We start from the raw sequence: 19833 nt of genomic DNA, 5'->3' as shown, positions 1-19833 counted from the left end.
TATATCTGTGCCGACCATGCAATTATAACAACAATTGCCATTTTTTTGTTAATGAATGATGCAGATGTCAGTTCTCATACTGATCATCCAAGGGCTTTTATTTACAGAAACCACGGAAGTTTTAATGAGGTCATGGTGTAAAATACCGCTCTTCAATCCACAGAGCAAAGATATTGTCAAGTAACACTTTTGATCCTAGAGAAATAATTAAGGGCCCATTGTTAACGTTTGTTTCAAAACCAGGAGATGAAAAACTTTCCGCGATGAAGCGCTGTTTCCATGTATTTATTTTGGTGGCAAATGGCATTTTTGTTGTTGGAGACCTAGACAGTGAGTGCTTTGAGAACAGGCACTGGACCTTGTTTCTCGTCCTGTCGCTGGTAACTGGCTCTGTGCGTGGTAGAGAGCAAGCACACAACCCATGTTTGCTGACAGGTGGAGGGACAGATAAGTACTCGGTCGTTGCCTTTGGCAGGAAGAATAGGTACTGCCCTGGATGTGGTAGGGGTTGGCCAATGTGAGAATGAGTGTTAAGATGCTACAGAGAAACCATCTCTGTGAGAGTGAATCCAACGCCTGGCATCTGTTTAAAAGCCAATGTCCTGGGGCCATCACCAGTAAAACTTTATTGGGGCTATTAAAAAGCCTGCTAAAAGCTTTTAGCTAAAAAAGCTTGCTTTTTTTTTTTTTTTTTTAGCAGGCTTTGTTGTCTTTGAAAGAATAAAAATCAGTAGGGAAGGAAGGATCAGCGCAGAGCAAAAGGACCACGGGAGCAGGGGCGGCGTCAGGGGTGGGGCGATGCTGTAGACAATCCTCAGAGATGCTAAGTATTTGCTAAATAATGACTCTATCCACATGATGTCAAAATTACTGCGTGGCTAATTCAATTCTAGAAAAGGTGTTATGATTTAGTTCAAAGGAAGACACACATGAGAAAAATACTAATCAAATTCAGGAGGTGGTGAATCAGGGAAGGAATGCAAAATCTGAGAATCGAAAGGTCCCGATTCAGATCCTGGATCTTGCACGGCACCATAGCAGAGCTGTTACTGTTCCCAACTTCCCTTCTGTTTTTTCATCTCTAGCAGGGTGAATAGGATGTGCTGATTTTATACTGGCCATTTGCTGGATGTGATTAACTAATCAACTGAATTGTTCTTGAGGTCAGTACAACCTAAGAGAGAAAGTAGTTAAGAGGCCAGTGCTAGAATAAACACCAAAAACAAAACAAAACAAAACAAAACCAAAAAACCAAACTGCTCCTGTACTTCATGAAGAAACGTTGTGAGAGCATTAAAATGTCTTAACATTGACCATGCTTTTATTTGTCGAACTATTCTCAGTAAATTTGGGTATTTTTGCTATTCTGAATTATTCTTTTTCGTTTCCCATCCATTTTATTTTATCAGTTTGGTAAATATGACCTAGGAGAAAGCTGCAGGTTAGAATAAAATATTAAAATACTTACTCCTCCCCTGCAAAATATTTTAACTAGTTATGACTATTCAATAGCAATTAACCAGTTCTTCTCTATTGAGTAGATCGATTCAGGTCTCTGATTATAAATAATGATGCTAGTGGATTTCTCTTCAAGTCAAAAATTTCCTGTATTAAATTTTAACATAGTTGCTAGGATTTTTAAATTTGGTTTCTTATTTTAATTCCAGTATAGAAAGCCAAGGGTTATATGAGTTTGCAGTGTACAATATAGTGATTCAACACTTCTATACATTGCTCAGTGCTCATCATGATAAATGTACTCTTCATGCCCTTTACCTAGTTCACCCACCCACCCCACCTCACCTCCCAACACAGCTGCTAATATATTAAGAAAGACTTGTTAATCATTGCAGAGCCCAATGATGTCTGCTCATACATTTCAATTAAGTGAGTCAACTAGAAAATGAACAAGCATTGTGCTTTGCTTTCAAAAGGTGCAATTATCCATGGCATTTGAAATTATTTTGGAAAAGGTACTACAGAGGACTTTCAGGTAACACTGTAAAGTCCTAACACTTTCGTATATTCCAAAATTTGAACAAGAAATGATTACTTTGAAGATATCCTTATCTATTCCCTCTTTGGACTAGGATAGAAAAAGGCCAAAAAATAACTGCTACGGAGACACAGGCAAAATGGGGAAAGTGAGAAACAGTTGACCAGTGCTCTGGTCTATGATTAGAACCCCAAAATAGCTTCTGGTGAGAATATGATATACCTCCCAACTATGTAGAGTGAACCCAGTACTACATATTAAACAAACAGACAAAAAATAAACTAAAAAAAAAGTAAAAAGCCCAGGGATTCTACCAGATGCATGTCAGTTTTGTCTCACCAGCGTTTCTCACTCTCCCCATGTCCCCCTGGTACAGAAAAGGGAGTAGAACACCAAAACCTAGCTCCCAAACTTGTGCTTAAAAGGATGGCAATGCGGTCCCAGATACGACAGGAAAGGAACCAAAAACCCTATTCCTAATACTGTAGGAGAATTCTACGTAGAGCCACTGAGGAATGAACAAGGTGAACAGAAATTGCAGGACAAATATGTCAACGTGTCAACGGACCATAACAGGCATTCTTCTGTCCCCCCCCCCCAAAAAAAAAAGAAAGAAAGAAAAGAAAGAAAGAAAGGAAGGAAAGAAGGAAGGAAGGAAGATGGAACTAGCACGTGGAAACCAAACTTTTAATCTAAGGAACGGAAGAAAATTTGTCACAAGCATTTAGCATTTTAGAACAATTTCATAAAAACCTGAAGCCAAGAAGAAAGCAGCTCAAATACTGGGAGAGCAGAATAAGCAGCCCATCTTGGCAAAGACCTGAGATAATGTCAGTGAATGTGGATGACAAAAAGAAAGCGATCAGTATGCTAAGAAAGGAGCGAATAGATGCGGAGGGTGGAGATAATATGTACAAATTACATGGAAATATATTTCAAATAGTTCAGAATGGGAGAAAATCATCAGTTTAACAGAATAAACTGGAAAGCTCTGAAATTGACCAAATCCACATGAAGGTTGCATATTTTAAGGATGGCTCGAAACATAAAGTAGGGGGGGAAATGATTATGTAATAGATTGCCCTGGATCTAATGGCCAGCTGTTTGTAAAAATGCAAATGTGGATCTCTACTCCATTCCTTATTCCAAATACATTCTAGATGGGGGAAAAAAACCTTTAGAAAATGAAATCATGAAAAACAGATACTTAAGTCATCGCTTGTGTTCCTGTAAGTGAAGAACAACCTGGCACTGAAAATTAGCAGAAAAATGTATTTCAAGAGAAGTTATCTGAAATAAGAAAATTCATTCATTCAGTAACTATCAAGTACCTACAATATGCCAGGCCCCATTCGAGAGGCTGGGGAATCGTGAAGAAAACTAGTAGGTCAAAGTCTCCTGGACTCATGAAGTTTACCCTCTCCTAAGGGAAACAGTGAATAAACAAGTAAACATATAAAAAATATAATGCTTTATCTGTAGACTGAACTACACAGACTGTTGTATAAAATTTTCATACGAGATCCTTAAAGATTTATCCAAGTTCAGTTATTGGATTTCTAGAATAAAAAAAGTAATAATTTTGTAGGTATCCAGGCCAGAAAAGCAAATCACCTATGAAGTGAATAAATCCGGTTGCCTACTGTGTTTTCCAACACGATTTTAAAGTCCAAAGATCATGAAAACATACTTCTAAGTTCCCAAGGGAAAAAAGATATTTCAACTTTTGAGAAAAAGATATTCGTATCAAAAAAGATATCATTCTAATATAGGGGCAGCAAGCAGACATTCTCAAAAGTTGAAAGAACTAAAACAAAGCAAAACAAAACAAAAACACAGAATCCAAAAGCTCTTCTTTAAAACAAGCAAGCAAGTAAAATCTTTGCTTCATGAAGAAATCCTGTAGCTAATTAAGAGATGGTGCAAAATAAAGACCTTAGAAATGGAGAAGGGGTGGGGTGGGGCGAGGGTCAGTTAGATTTGTGTGCATTGAAACTTAGAACTGATAACAAAAGAAATGTGGAAATGATTGTCATGAAATAAGATACACATATTAGAATACTGGGCAATATGAAATTAATAACATAATTCACAAAAATTGGGAGGTGGGGAGCCCAGGAGATGGGAAAAATGTAAGAGAGCTAATGTCCTCATCTTTTGCAGTGAGCCATCAATGAATACTGTACAAAAAGGAAACTTTTAATTAAAACCAATAATGGCTCCAATTTCTTCATATTGTTATGACCTATTTTATCACTCTTAGAGGGACACTTTTAGAAATACCATCTCTTATAGTAAAGAAGCATGTATCTGAAGTAAAACATATTCCTGTTTCTTTTTTTTTCTTTTCCTTCTCTTAAATTCAAATAAAATTATACTTATAAAGTGGAATACGATTACATTTTACATATGTACTATAAAATTTTCCTTTTCTCTTTAAAGATTTTATTTATTTGACAGACCGAGACAGCGAGAGAGGGAACACACGCAGCGGGGGAGCTAGAAAGGGAGAAGCAGACTCCCCTCTGAGCAGGGAAACCAACGCCGTGGTTTGATCCTAGGACGCTGGGATCATGACCTGAGCCAAAGGCAGATGTTTAATGACTGAGCCACCCAGGTGTCCCACTATCAGATTTTCTTAGTCCATGCATTGGTATCTGGATATAGAAGCATAAAAAAATGTTTGGAATAATAAATTTCTACTTGCCAAGATCAGTTCTTTGGTGTGGTGGAATTTGGAGAGGTTTTTTTGTTTTGTTTTGTTTTTGCTAGAAAATGAAAGCGTATGTGCTTTTCATTCCTTTTTTTAAAGATTTTATTTTATTTATTTGGCAGACAGAGATCACAAGTAGGCAGAGAGGCAGGCAGAGAGGGGGGAAGCAGGCTCCCTGCCGAGCAGAGAGCCCGATGCGGGGCTCGATCCCAGGACCCTGGGACCATGACCTGAGCTGAAGGCAGAGGCTTTAACCCACTGAGCCACCCAGGCGCCCCTGTGCTTTTCATTCTTAATGGTGTTACTATACCACATTTACAGAAATATTAAATTGACTTTTCTTAAAAACAGTAGTGTGCAGGGGTGCCTGGGTGGCTCAATCAGTTGAGCGACTAACCCTTGGTTTCAGCTTAGGTCTTGATATCATGGGTTGTGGGATCAGCCCCCTCATGGAGCTCCAAGTTGGGCTCAGCAGGGAGTCTGCTTGGAGAATGTCTCCCTCTGCCCTTCCCCCCTCAATAAGTAAGTAAATCTTGTTTAAGAAATCTGTTCAAAAAAGCCAGTAGTGTGCAATAAATATAAGCATAGTCTTCTACTTGAAGGACACTGAACGGAAGTCAGGAAACCCAGTTTAAGTTGGAGATCTTCCTCTCCTGAGCAGTGTGACCTTGGGCAATGCAACTGAACTCTATAGAAATGAGTTTTCACGTTTGTGAAGTGGTACCTTCTAGCTCTAGCATTACAATAATTCTGTATAATTTGCCACTAACTTTTTAGCCTGAACTCATGCAGACACTTTATTTGGAGATGTGACCCCAGGGAACAAGAATGGGCATTCAGTGAGGGTTAAATGGGAAAAGAGGGAAAAAAATAACACATGCCTATGACACTGAGCTGGTTATGCTTGTGGGCAAGTGTAGTTTCATCCCACCAGGGATGGGGGCTCTATCTCTGCACTAGCCAAGTGTTAGCCCCCAGGTAAGACCGGCACATAAAATACAGGACCCCCACTCCACTGTCAATTTCAGATAAACAACTGTTTTAAAGTATAAGTTTGTCCCAAACATTACATGGAACATACTTATCCTAAATAATTATTTCTGGTTTATCAGAAATTCAAATTTTACTGGGCCTCATGTATTTCTGTTTGTGAAATGTAGCAACTCTCCCCATGCGATGTTAACCGTCTCGTAGGTCCCATTGTGTGCATGCGGGTGCAGATGTCATGCTGCTGTACCTTTGGGGATTAGGCAAAATAACCATAGCATGTGTTTTATATTCTATATCATCAAACAAAATATGAAGTGATATTATCTCCTCCACTTCCCCATCCTCCTCATCATCATTGCCTTGCTTTAAAATTTGGCTGTCTTAAACGTATAAAGAACTTGTCAAAGTTAACACCCAGAAAATGAGTAATCCGATGGAAAACTGAGCAGAGGACATTTCTACAAAGAAGACATCCTGATGGCCAGCAGACACCTGAAAAGATGCTCAAGATCACTCATCATCACAAAAATGCAAATCAAAAGTACAATGAGATATCACTTCACATGTGTCAGAATGGCTAAAATCAAAAACACAAGAAACAACAGGTGTTAGTGAGGGTATGGAGAACAAGGAATCCTCTTACACTGTTGGCGGGAATGCAAGCTGGCACAGCCAATCCGGAAAACAGGATGGAGTACGATCTACTAATCGCCCTACTTGGGTATTTACCCACAAAATATAAAAACACTAATTCAAAGGGACACATGCACCCTTATGATTATAGAAGCATTATTTACAATAACCAAATTGTGGAAGTACCCAAACGTCCATTAACAGATGAATGGATAAAGAAGAGGTGGTATATTAAGACAATGGAATATTATGCAGCCATCAGAAGAGTGAAATCTTGCCATTTGTGATGACATGGATAGAGCTAGAGGGTACAATGCTAAGTGAAATGAGCCAGTCAGAGAAAGACAAATACCACACAATTTCACTCGTAGGTGGAATTTAAGAAACAAAACAAATGACCAAAGGGAAAAAGAGAGAGAGAGAATCCAAGAAACAGACTCTTAACTCTAGACTCTTCACACACTGCTGGTTACCAGAGGGGAGGGGGGGGTTGGGTGAAACAGGTGATGGGGCCTAAGGATCGCACGTGTTGTGGTGAGCACCGGGTGATGTATGGAAGCACTGAGTCACTGTGTTGTACACCTAAAACTAAAATTACACTGTATGCTAACTATACTGTAATTAAAATTAAAAAATAAACATAAAATTTGGTTGTCTTTCTGGGACAAGACAAATTGCAGGTTATCTATAAATAATTGTAAACTAATTGGATTAAGAAAACATTACAACAAAAGGTCTCAGATTTCTTTTGGCTTTCAGATAGGAACTCACAGAGTATTTGCTTATTCAAAATCTTTTTACAGGTCTAGTTGTTGTGGCTGGTCTACACTGATTTGCTTTGAGAAAGCATGCTATATTTCCTGCTTACCAGGAAACTACTGTGTCGCACTTTTTACTTGGAATGGTGAGCTTGTGTGAGCAGGCTTCACAGTGTGCCTAGGACACGGGAGCATCTCGGTCAATAGGAAAGTCTCTTCCTTTGTTGTCTCTCCAGCCTCCAGTGAGCGCTCTTTCCATTCAGTCTCAAAGGAAATGAATTATTTTCCTTTTCCTAGAAATATACAACCATCAATATTCAGTCAATTTTCAGGATGATCCCCCCATATTCTTTCTCTCTCTCTTTTTTCTATTAGAGAGAGAGGGAGGGGCAGAGGGAGAAGGAGAGAGAGATCTTAAGAGAATCTTAATCTCACCACCCTGAGATCATGACCTGAGCCGAAATCAAGAGTCCAATGCTTAGCCTAGTGAGCCACCCAGGCGCCCCGCCCATATTATTTCTGAACTGACTAGATTCTTCTTTTGCATCCATTATTTTCTCTAAGTATATGACTTATAGAGTCCTATAGAACACCTTTATTCTCTGGTCTTAGAGATCATTCTGTCAGGAAAACTGTCATTCCCTTGATTTTTTTTTTTTTCCTTGCAAGGTTTCCTCTTTTAGGACTTTCCCCCTCACCCCAATCCTCCAGTACTTTATCCTTCTACAGAAGTGTGGCTTTGTATCATCATAATCTGAAAACGCTCCCTTATCTGCCATTTACAAATGCGTATGCTATGTTTGGGGGTATAAGGGGACTTGGGTGGGAAAATCACATCTTTTTTTTTAAATCAGGAACTTATTTTCAGTAGTCAAGCTGAATTCACTATAACTTCATTACGTGTATTTAAAATTCAGATCTGATTTCATAGACTACCTAGAAAATAGTCACTGTAGAAGATAAAAATTTCCAATTGTTACAGTCTCTGCCCTGAGCCAATAGAATTTGCAACATACATATTGCCAATAAAATGTCTTTTATAGACACTGTTACATATTTCCGCATTGATTGTTATTTAATCATCAATGAATTATGTCCCCCAAAGCAATTTGTTTTAGTGAGAGACTATTGGCCTTTGATGCAATAATTATACCATTTCATCATAAGGAATCTATTCGATACAATTTTTAAGCTAGTATGTCCATTAATTATGTCAGCTTATTACCATATCCTATCAGCTTGGTTTCAGCAATGAAATTAGAGTGTATTTTGTGACTAGATGGATGTAAGACTACAAGAGCAGGCCCACGTGTAACCATATTCCACACTGCTTAGCATCCCGCAATTCATTAATGCCCATTAATGCACGGGTATTTTGGAAATGAATGGACCACTATTGTGCGATGGCACATTTTATAAATCACTGCAGTCTAAACTAAATGAGCACTTTAAAACAACTCAATAGATATTTGGCTTCCGAATCTGTAACGCCAGCCTTAGTCTCTGGCCAAGGAACACAGCAGGCTGAGATAGGGCGGCCGTCTTGGCGATGGCCCCGTTAACGCAGATTTCCAGGGGCTGCGGGCTGGAGTCCTTCGTTCAGGAGAGAAAAGCATGGCGGACTCTCCGGAAGAGAGCTCTGAGCTGTGCCTCTCTGCCACGGCCATGCTTTTCCTTTCATCGTTCCTTCCTTTCACGTTTTCTTCCTCTCCCCGTGGCTGCCTTGGAAACTCGCAACTATCCATATTCTTAATACATCTGAAAATGGGATTATCGTTTACATGCCATCCTTTAGCTTTTTAACACTTAACACCACAGCATGAACATATGTTCATATGCTTAAATATTCCCTCAAAGCAAGAATTTCAACAGTTGTCTAGTGTTCCGTCACACAGAGGCCATATGTTATACATTTTTTTGTCCTTGGGACCAACTCCTCAAAGCGATATGTCGGGTTCTTAGAGTTTCCGGAATACTTTGACAAATTGTCCCTCAGAAACGTTTTACTAAATTATATCTAAACCAAAAGGCTTTGAAATTGTGAACCTTCTTTAGGCCTATTAACTGAGATAATGTTTTAAAGAGCCAGGAGTTCTAGAAGAAAAGGAGGTTCTTTCACAAGGCTAAAGTATGACACAATTTCATCTGTTCTTAAAACTTTCCAAAGAGACATCACTGAAATCATCTGAGCCCTGGCTTCTAGGCCCCATCCTGCTACTGAAACTGTGAAACCACATTCAGCACATCTGACAAATCACAGCCAATACTGTCCTATGATATTAACTGATAGGACAGCAAGATGTTATCTGGGATCTTTCCATTCTTATACCAGCTTATCCTGATGGACCTGAGCGGGAAGCCGGATAGAACTGGGCTGGGAATGGATATTCCACACAAAGTGTGGGCAGTATTCAATTCTTACTCTTAGAAACACAGACTGAATACTTACCGTGTGCTAGGGGATGGGGATATAACAATTAGTCACAGCTCTTTTTGTTTGGTTTGGTTTAAGATTTTACTTGTTTGACAGAGAGGGAGAGAGAAAGAGGGGACAAGCAGGGGGAGGCAGGCAGAGGGAGAGGTAGATTCTCCCACTGAATAGAGAGCTACACATGGGGCTTGACCCCAGGACCCCTGGGATCATGACCTGAACCGAAGGCAGACGCTTCACTGACTGAGCCATCCAGGCGCCCAAGTCACAGGTCTAATACAGAGTTGCCCTTAAAGAACTCATGTTCTGGTGAAGAAGGCAGCCATGTAGACTGGTCATAGCAAGTAGCTGAGATATTTAAATATATTTACATATATATAATATATGTAAATATTTAAATGTTCTGGGGACTCTAGGGATGAAATTGATGTTGGGGGAGGTCATTGAGAGAATGTGACCCCCGATAACCTGAAAGCTGGACCCCAGCAATCAGAGGCTTCTCACCCACTCCTCTGGTCTGGGAATGTTCCTGGGAATGTCCACGTGCCTTCCCCACTCCCAGAAGCTGCCCCGAAGATATAGCCTTGAGATAGTAATGTGTTGAGACCACCTGGATGATATACGTGACAGAACCTGGTTAAGGTGTCTCTAGCAACTTCTAAGATTTGGCAGGTAGAGAGGTAGAAAGATGGATTCATTTTGTGCTCACCCAAGTCAAACCTCGTATGTAGGTTCTCTTGCTTATTAAAACTGCCACCTGTCAGTCTGGAGTGGCTGCCTCATTCTTCAGTCTCCCCCTGCCCTCCATGTAAAGGGGTCAGCCTCAGACTTCCCAAGGGAAGCTTCCGAAGGAGGTTGGAAACTAAGAGTTGAGGAGGCTCATTTCTAGAATTCAAAGCACCATTGTTGTTTTGTACTTAAACACTCCCTTTATGTGAAAAATAAAGAAGAAATTACTATAGCAAGCTCTTTATCTACAGTTTTTTTTTTAAGCCTGGCTTCTCTTCCTCTTTCAAATCTATCAAATTATGAATGAACCTGTCCTGATTAGTTTGACTCCCTCCACAGCCATTGACAAAAGTGCCCCACCCTATTCTGTGCCAAAGTACCCATTTACTGTTAAGAGTTGCCATTGGTACGACAAGTCTTCTGCCTCGATGAATAATTTATGACAGAATTTAATGTCCATTTTAAAGGTAAGGAGATTATTCCACTGGGACCGAATTAGTGTGCTTGAGTTGTAGCAGATCAATACATCAATAAAATCAGTCAATCATGCTGGCCAAAGAGAAATCTCCGTACTGATATCTTTTCATTCTGCTTCTAGCTTTCAGACAAGATAAATATACAGTAGTAAAGAATCTGAGCACCCAGTTGTCCTCTCAATCATTCATTTATCAGATATGTTTCAAAGAGCTACTATGTGTCAGGCAATGTTTTAGTCACAAGGGAGCCCACATTGTAGAAGACAGACAAGGGACTCACTTTCCTGGAGTTTAGATTCCATTTGGGAGACATCTATGACCAACAAATTGAAAGACTAAATAGACACACAGGCAATCATATATAAAAATAGAATTTTGACCCATAACGTGTCCAACTTGCCCAGGCAACCAGCTTCTTATCTACAGTAAACAGCCCAGAAAACCAGCCTGCTGTCAGACTTGTAGGAAGTCAGACTGCTGTCTCTAGTAATTGGCCCCAAATGGCCAGGACTTGACTAGTAACTGGTAACTTCCCTAATTTTGTCCCCACATCCAACTAAGGACCAACCAGAAAAAAAAACCAATACGCACCCATCGCCAATCACATAGGATGCCTGGCTTTAGGTGACTATCCAGCAGCTTCCCCATGCCAGAAGACTCCAATCTGGTCATACCTAAAGCCTCTGCATTTTTCTATTATAAAGCTTTTCCATTTCTCTCTCTGCCTTTGAGTCTCTGCCAAACACAAGTGATGGTGGTTGACATCTTTGCCATAGAAAACTCTAATAGCCTTTCCTTTTCTTATTTGGTTGGTCTTCATTTATTTCCACAAAACAGCTAAGCAATCAAGATGATTCCATAATGATTACTGCTTTGAAGAAAACACATTTGAATGATGTCATGAAGGTGATGCCTTAGGGATAGGGGACAACTTAAAATGGGGGGTCAGGGAATGATTCCTGGACGTGGGGTTTGAGCTGATCTGAATGACAACAATGAAAGAACTTTGTGGAGATCTGATTCAGAACCTTCTCCACAGAGGTAATAGCATGTTCAAAGCCCACAAAGCAGGAACAATACGGCATGCTTAAGAAACCAAAAGAGGGTCAATGTTGCCATAACCCGGTGAATGAGGAAAGCAGTTAGAGATGAAGTCAGAAAACCATAAGAGACTCTTTTTTTTTTTTAAGATTTTATTTATTTACTTATTTATTTTTAAAGATTTTTATTTATTTATTTGACAGACAGAGATCACAAGTAGGCAGAGAGAGAGAGGAGGAAGCAGGCTCCCTGCTGAGCAGAGAGCCCGATGCAGGGCTCCATCCCAGGACCCTGGGATCATGAACCTGAACTGAAGGCAGAGGCTTTAACCCACTGAGCCATCCAGGCGCCCCAAGAGACTCTTAATCATAGGAAACAAACAGGGTTGCTGGAGGGCAGGAGGCTGGGGGCATGGGGTAACTGGGTGATGGGCATTAAGGAGGGCGTGTGATGTTATGAGCACTGGGGATTCTATGCAACTCTGTCTCTGAAACTAATAATACACTATATGTTAGTTAATTGAATGTAAATAAATTAATGAGAGAGAGAGAGAGAGGAAGTCAGAGAGGTATTTGGGAACCAGGGCATAGAATGGGCTTGTTGGCCCCTTAATGACCTAGGGTTTTCTTGTGAGAACTGTGTATGAGAAGAATATGGTATGCTTTGTATTTGTAAAAAATAATTCAAGCTGTGTGTAGAGGGAGATTATATGGGAGGTTTTCACAACAATTCAGGAGAGAGATGATGGTGGCTCAGACCAGTGTGGTAGCTATTAGAAATGGAGAAAACTGGTAGGGTTTAGAATATATTCTGAAAGTAGAGCTAACAGACACAAACATCTAACATACTGGGTATGCAGGGTGAGGAAGAAACATGAGTCAAGGCTGAGTTCTAGCTTTTTATGTGCATTTTGTTGCTTTGTTTGGCCCGGTCCCCTGGACGGATGAAGGCCCATCATTTTACAGAGATACGGAAGGCTGGGTCTGAAGTAGGCTTCAGCCATAGTGAGTACAGTGGCAGGATCAGGACTTTTAACTTGGTCATATTGAGGTGAAGATACCATTCGTTAGATATCCATGTTTAAGTTCATTATAATAGTTTAGAACTCAGTAAATGTCTCAGGACTGGAAAAGGCACGTTCTGCCATCTAGTGGCTGTGTGACTTTGGGCAAGTTATTTCACCTCTCTGAACCTCTATTGTTAAAAAGGAGGTAACAGGAGGACCAGTTTATCAGGAGATTGTAAGGGTTTTCCATTGAGCTTCACAACTGCTTTCTTCCGTTTAATTTAGGAATTACTGGAATTGTTTCTTGGAGCTTCTAGATGCGTTAAGTGTAGTTCCTAAAATTTAATGGTATTATGATTTTATCTTTTTCTGTCTTTTTGTGAGATGTTAGGAAAGCTGCGTCATGGGCTGCTAAGCAGACACCATTTTAAACCTGAAGTCCTTGATACTTCTTTGCAAATCATGAAAATATCAACCTCTCTCCAAGGGCAGTGTTACACTAGAAACTGACCAATCAGCTAATAACATTGATCTAAAATTTCTCACTGACCCTGACATTTTATAGTGAGATCTGTGTCCTTTTGACCCTTTAATTCTAGGACTATGAATTATGGGAGCACTGGAGACTTCCAGCGTCCAGGGACATGTGAGGGTAAAGCGCTTATCAAATCATGGGAGATACGTTATTTAGATAATCATGCTCTATTTGTTTGTCAGGGAGTATCTAAATGATTGATTTCCCTAGGGACTAGTTGAAGGGAGATAAAAATCTCAGCAGACAATCTGCCCAAAATGGGAGGATTTGTTATACTTATTTCCTTTTGAATATGGTAAGATTTTTATTAAAACATTCTCATTAATATTAGTAAAATATAATATGGATTATTTGGTAATAATAGATAACATGTCTTGACAATTCATATTTTCCAGGCACTATGCTAAAGCAGTTTACATGCCTTTTCTCACTTAATCAAACTCTTTGAGATAGACACTATTAATAATGCCCATTATAGGGGCACCTGGGTGGCTTAGTCAGTTAGGCGACGGCCTTCGGCTCAGGTCGTGATCCCAGGGTCCTGGGATCGAGCCCCACATCGGGCTCCCTGCACAGCAGAGAGCCTGCTTCTCCCTCTCTCTCTGCCTGCCTCTCTGCCTACTTCTGCTTTCTAGCTCTCCGTCAAATAAATAAATAAAATCTTAAAAAAAAATAATGCCCATTTTACATGAGGAAATTGAAGCACTGGAACATTCAGTGACTAATCCAAGGTCACTGGGCTGGTTAGAGGCGGGGTCATGATTTTTTGCCAGCCTCCCTCTTCCCCACTCCCCGCGCTTACTTCTTGCACAAAGCTGGCTAGGCTGGTCATTAATGCTATGTTAAGTTCTTTTCAGGTCTTGGACACATTTGCAAACAAATGGGAGGACAAAGCTGGGCATATACAATTCCCTGGATTATTTTCCAAAGAAAGGAATAGATGGCCACGTGTGCCGTAAATATTCAGGATTCAGATCCTGGTCTCCTGACTCCCAGTGCAGTGTGCTTCCTATTACAACATCCCACCTTCAAGAAGTTTACAATTTAGGGTTTCTTTCATTCGTAAAAGAGGTCATTTGGTTTTTGTTGGATGGCTTGGGAGCCCATCGCTCATCTGGAACCGTCTTTCTATGGTAACTTACGTTTTGCATTATGAAAAGCCTAGTCATAAACCAACTCTTGGAAAACAATGGGGTGCTGCCTGTGCCCTGAAGAAGCATCTCTCTCACACATACATATTCATGCCCCCTTGTGTACATATACATCCAAAGGCTTTGATCCTCTGGCCTTGTAATCCTTAGTCATTGCTTTCAAAAACTGGACTGTAGGGGCGCCTGAGTGGCTCAGTGGGTTAAGCCTCTGCCTTCGGCTCAGGTCATGGTCTCAGGGTCCTGGGATCAAGCCCCACATCAGGCTCTCTACTCGGCAGGGAGCCTGCTTCCCTTCCTTCTCCTTCTCTCCCTGCCTGCCTCTCTGCCTACTTGTGTTCTCTGTCAAATAAATAAAATCTTAAAAAACAAACAAACAAACAAAAAAAAAAACGGGACTGGTTTTTTTTTTTGTTTTTTTTTGCTTCATTCAATTTATAAGGTCAGCAGCTGGGCTCTCATTTTCCTTGCTGCAAAGCCCCTCCCTGTCCTCCGAGCCAGAGAAGTCACTGGAATGCTCGTGGCTTTGAGCAGTTTGATCAGAACCGTCATCTGTTGCAAACGGCTCGACATTATGAATGTCATCCTGTTCACATGGCTGCTTTGATCATTTCTTAAAGGTTTTTAGTAAGTTTCCAGCTGAGGCCCTTTCACTGAAGGGATGGAGGCCTTCCTGAATGTCCTCCCAATAGTTTGCCTCTGCCCACAGCCTGTCAGTTCTCGCGGTGACATCTCTATTTCACATCTGTCCTTTCCCCCCAGTAACACAGGCACACTTTCACTTCCTCTTAGGAAACATTCTGAGACGGGGTGTGGCAGACATCACTTTAGACCTCAAGATGGACAAGTAAAGTTGTGTCAAAAATAATAAATGCATTTTGGTACTGTATCAGTGAACTTAAAGTAAATGAAAAGTATGCAAGAAATTTCCCCCACTGAGTCCCGTAGCAGGGTAAGGCTCGCATTTGGGGCTTTTGAGCCTCAACAATGTAATCAGTTCCTTTAGAAGGACTTCCCTGAACTTTCAACCACCTGCGTGCTTTCTTTATGCTTTCATGCTTCTCTGTCCCCCACGGAGCCCAGCCTCAATCATCCCAATTAGCACTTCATAATTGTAGCTTAGTCTTTGCTTAATTTTTTTGGAATGGTAACTAATAGACCATCCATTTGACTCCAGAGCAGTTTTTGTGGCTCTCTTTTTATGTATAATGACATATTTCAAACATGTTACAAATAAGAGTAATAGACAACACTTACATAATGCTCTGTGACAGAAACTTGTAAATTCTTTCCACGCATCAACACATCTCATCAACTCTTCTACCAGTAGACATGTTGCTTTGGACTTTCCCCATTTGAAACAATATCGCAACAGAAAGCCAACTCCATGTCTCCTGGGTCATGTGTGCAAGAATTTCTCTATGATCTCTACCTAGAAGTGGAATTGCTAGGTTATCCTCTATGCTGGATACTGCCAATTATTTTCTGGGGAGTGATTACACCAACTTATGGTGACACTGACGTTCTAAGGGAGTTATTTTTTACCAATCCTCAACAAAATGGGATAATTTTTTTTTTTTAAATATCAACCTTATGGGCCAATTCTACTGTTTTCATGCAGGCATTAGAACTCTGTCCTTGGCACCTAGAGCCTATATTGGGGACAGAAGCTGCTGTGGACATAGTAACCCTTAGTACACACTGCTCTGACTTTATGCTCTCTTTGGTGGGCTATTTTTACTTGAATTTTGTCAAAATGATCATTCTTCTCCTTTACAGTTTGCATTTTTGTGTGTGTCTTATCTAAGAAATCATTCTCTATCTTGAGGTCCTAAGGATAGTCTAATATATTCTCTTCTAAGAATTTCAAAGTTCTGTTTTTCCCTTTACTTCCTTAACTCATGTGGAACTGATTCTTATGCATGGTGTGAATCCAATTTTGTAGTTTTCTCATTTGAAGAACCAGTTCTCCCAGCACCATTTACTGTTTAGTGACCCCCTTCTCATACGGCGAGCACTAACAGACATGTTCTTAGGGCTCTCTATGTTATCCTTTCATTTGTTCATTCTCTCATTCATTTGTTCACTCAATATTAGGAAATTACTCTACAGCAGCACAATTGTTGCTTGGGATGTGGTACTGAACAAAATAGGCAACAATCTTTTTCTTCTTAGAGCTTACATTTTTGGACTGGGGGTGAGACAAACTATAAAATATTCAAGAGAGAAGTAGATCATACAGTGTGCATTTATTTTTTGAAGTTGTTTTTGTATTTACAGATAATTCATATTCCCATATGAATTGCAGAAATAGCTAGTTTCTACAAAATATGTGTTGGATTTCTGATTGAGATTGCTTTAAGTCCATAGACCAAATCGGGGGTAATTGACATCTTAATGATATTGAGTCATGACACAATATCTGAAAGAGAGTAGGCTGTATATATAGACACATATATTTGCATATGTATATATGTATGCACACACAATATACACACAAATAGAATTTTACCTGTAAATACTTGAAATGCATTCAAAAATTTAATGACAGCTTAGAAAACTTTTGACCTTTGCTTTTCTAGTGGACACATTTTCAATATACAATTAATATATTCACATCACCAACATGTTCAGCTTGAAATAGGTAAATAGTATTTTGTTTTTCTCAAATTTCTTGGGAGAGATTTAAAAAATATTACTATCTTAAAAAGAATTATGTTGAATCATTCGAATCTTTTTTGTTCTGATGAACACCTGACCATATTTCAATTGCCACGTCTAAACTTTTGCCTGGATTTTTGCTACTCCTTGCTTCATTTTAAGTACAAACCTTCTTGAAGTTATAACATGAAAAAGCTAATTAGAATGCAATAGTAACTTTTGCCAGACTGCATTTTTCTTATCTTTTATGGAATTTGAAACATATCGAGCACACACACATCAAAAATCCATATTATAAGAAAATGCACATTTGCTGTGGTGATTACTTTTTCAAAAGACAGTTTCTGGCAGCTGCTCACACTTTTTACAGCATCCTCACAGCAATTTTGCTCTCATCAGAAATACAAAACTTGTCTGGGAAGAAATGAGACTGGTTATTCTATAAGCCAACCAGAAATTATGCATAGAAAAGAATGTTTCCCCTTGTTGGAAACAAAAAAAAAAGAAAGAAAGAACGAACCTATCAGTCTGGAATTTTCTGGTCAGCATGAGTGAGGTAATCTGTGTGATGAGTCCCCTGCTCTTCCCCTGAAGGGAAGGCCACTATACCCTCTCTTCTTGCTAGACAGGATGTTGTCTGATTCATAAATTGTTGGATAAAGCCAATTCAATCTTTAAATTTACTCAGTTGGATTTTGTGGGGGTTTATGTTTTGGATTTTGTTTGGTTTGTTTTGTTTGTTTGGTTGGTTTTTTGTTTTGTTTTGTCTTGATTTTGTGTTTTAACACCCTCAAAGTACATGCTAACTGTAAAGGCAAGTTCTTTTTATGTAAGATGTTTCTTTTTTTCAAAGTTTTTACTTAAATTCCAGTTAGTGAATATAGAGTATAAGATAAATTGCAGGTGTGCGATATAGTGATTCAACACTTCCACACATCACCCGGTGCTTATCACAAGTGCCCTCCTCTAAGATTTTTCTTAGAAGCCAATCATGTACCTAATAGAAAACAATCCATATGATTCTTTCATTTGACATATTTTAACTGAATGCTTACTATGTGGTAGGTACGGTGCTAAACACTGGGGATATCTTAGTACATAAATCAATCCCTGTTTTCACAGGCTTTAGCACAGAATCTAGTAGGGAAAGTCAGAAGGATAAATAATAAAAGACAAGTCAACCTAATAAGTGATTGAATATGGGACGCATTGGAGACCAGTGAAGAGAAGAGAAAACCCACCGCAAATTTAGGAAATCAAGAGATTTTCTATAGAAGATGACAGCTGATGTGAGATCTGAAAGATGGGAAGGTGTTGGAAGTCAAAGACTATTAGAGCCAGGCAGTGAAAGTGTTTCAAGCATAGCGAATAATAGCATGTCCAATGTCCTGAAAGTGTATAACATCCAATGTGCTTAGAGAAATGCAAATATTAGTCTATAGAAAAGCATGTATATCATAATTGAAAAATGTGGGGCATGAAGTTGAAAAGTGTCTGGATCTAAATCATAATATAAATAAAATAAAATAAATATAAATTTATGCCAATGAAGGAGTTGTTTTTTTTTTTTTGTATTGGCAATGGGGAAAATAGTTTGATTTTTCAGAAGGGAAATGACTTGCTGAGAATTAAATTGTAGAGAGATCGTGTTGGAAGCTCTTTGGTAGATGGGTTGTAGTGGGACATGAATGACATAAAATCTTTCAAGGACTGAAGAGAAATGATGTGGGCTGAATAGATAGAAGCATACTAGGAGTGGAGAATATGGAGTATGTTCAAGATGTATTAAGTTCAAAGAATATGGGGCACCTGGGTGGCTCAGTGGGTTAAAGCCTTTGCATTCAGCTCAGGTCATGATTCCGGGGTCTTGGGATCGAGCCCCGCATTGGTCTCCCTGCTTGGTGGGGAGCCCGTTTCCTCCTCTCTCTCTCTCTCTCTGCCTACCTCTCTGCCTACTTGTGATCTCTGTCAAATAAATAAATAAAATCTTTTTAAAAAGTTCAAAGAATATATCTATATGTTGGATGCTGGAAGTAAGAAGAGGATATGCATGATGAGGTCCAGATTCTTCACCTGGACTGGGTGACTGGGTACATAGTTTTACCATTCACCAGTTTTGAGAACACAGGAGCAAGACCTGTTTTATGATAAATAGATGATGAGCTTGGTTTTCGCCACTTTGAGTTTAAGGTGCATGAGACATTTAGATGGAAATAAGTTAACTCAGTAAGTGTTCAGGAGTCTTGGGGTTAAGGCGGGGAGTGGGACTGACTGCATACAAACATTTGAGAAGAATCATAATGTATTTGGTAACCATAGCTATTGGAGGGTGTGGCATCATTTAGGTAATATGTAGAAAGAGAATGAACAGAAGAGGGTCCCAGAGTGAGACTTAAAACAACTCTAGCATTTAAGGGATATGTAAAGAAAGGAAAGGAATTCATTTGAAAAGAGAGATAAAAAAGAAGTCTTACTTATTTTCTACCCCAGTCTCTCTCTCTTCCCTCCTTCTATCCCATATATAGCCAAGATCATGATTTATTCATGTAGGGTGTTCTTTTATTGGGTGTTTTCGTTTTTCCACTTACAGAAATGGTATCGAACTATTTATCTTTCTGAAATTTGCCTTTTTTTAAAAAAAATATTTTATTTATTTATTTGACAGACAGAGATCACAAGTAGGCAGAGAGGCAGGCAGAGAGAGACAGAGGAGGGA

This window comes from Neovison vison, chromosome X, assembly GCF_020171115.1.
Source record: "Neovison vison isolate M4711 chromosome X, ASM_NN_V1, whole genome shotgun sequence".
In the NCBI taxonomy this organism is placed as follows: Eukaryota; Metazoa; Chordata; class Mammalia; order Carnivora; family Mustelidae; genus Neogale; species Neogale vison.
Note: the sequence above shows the minus strand (reverse complement) of the source record.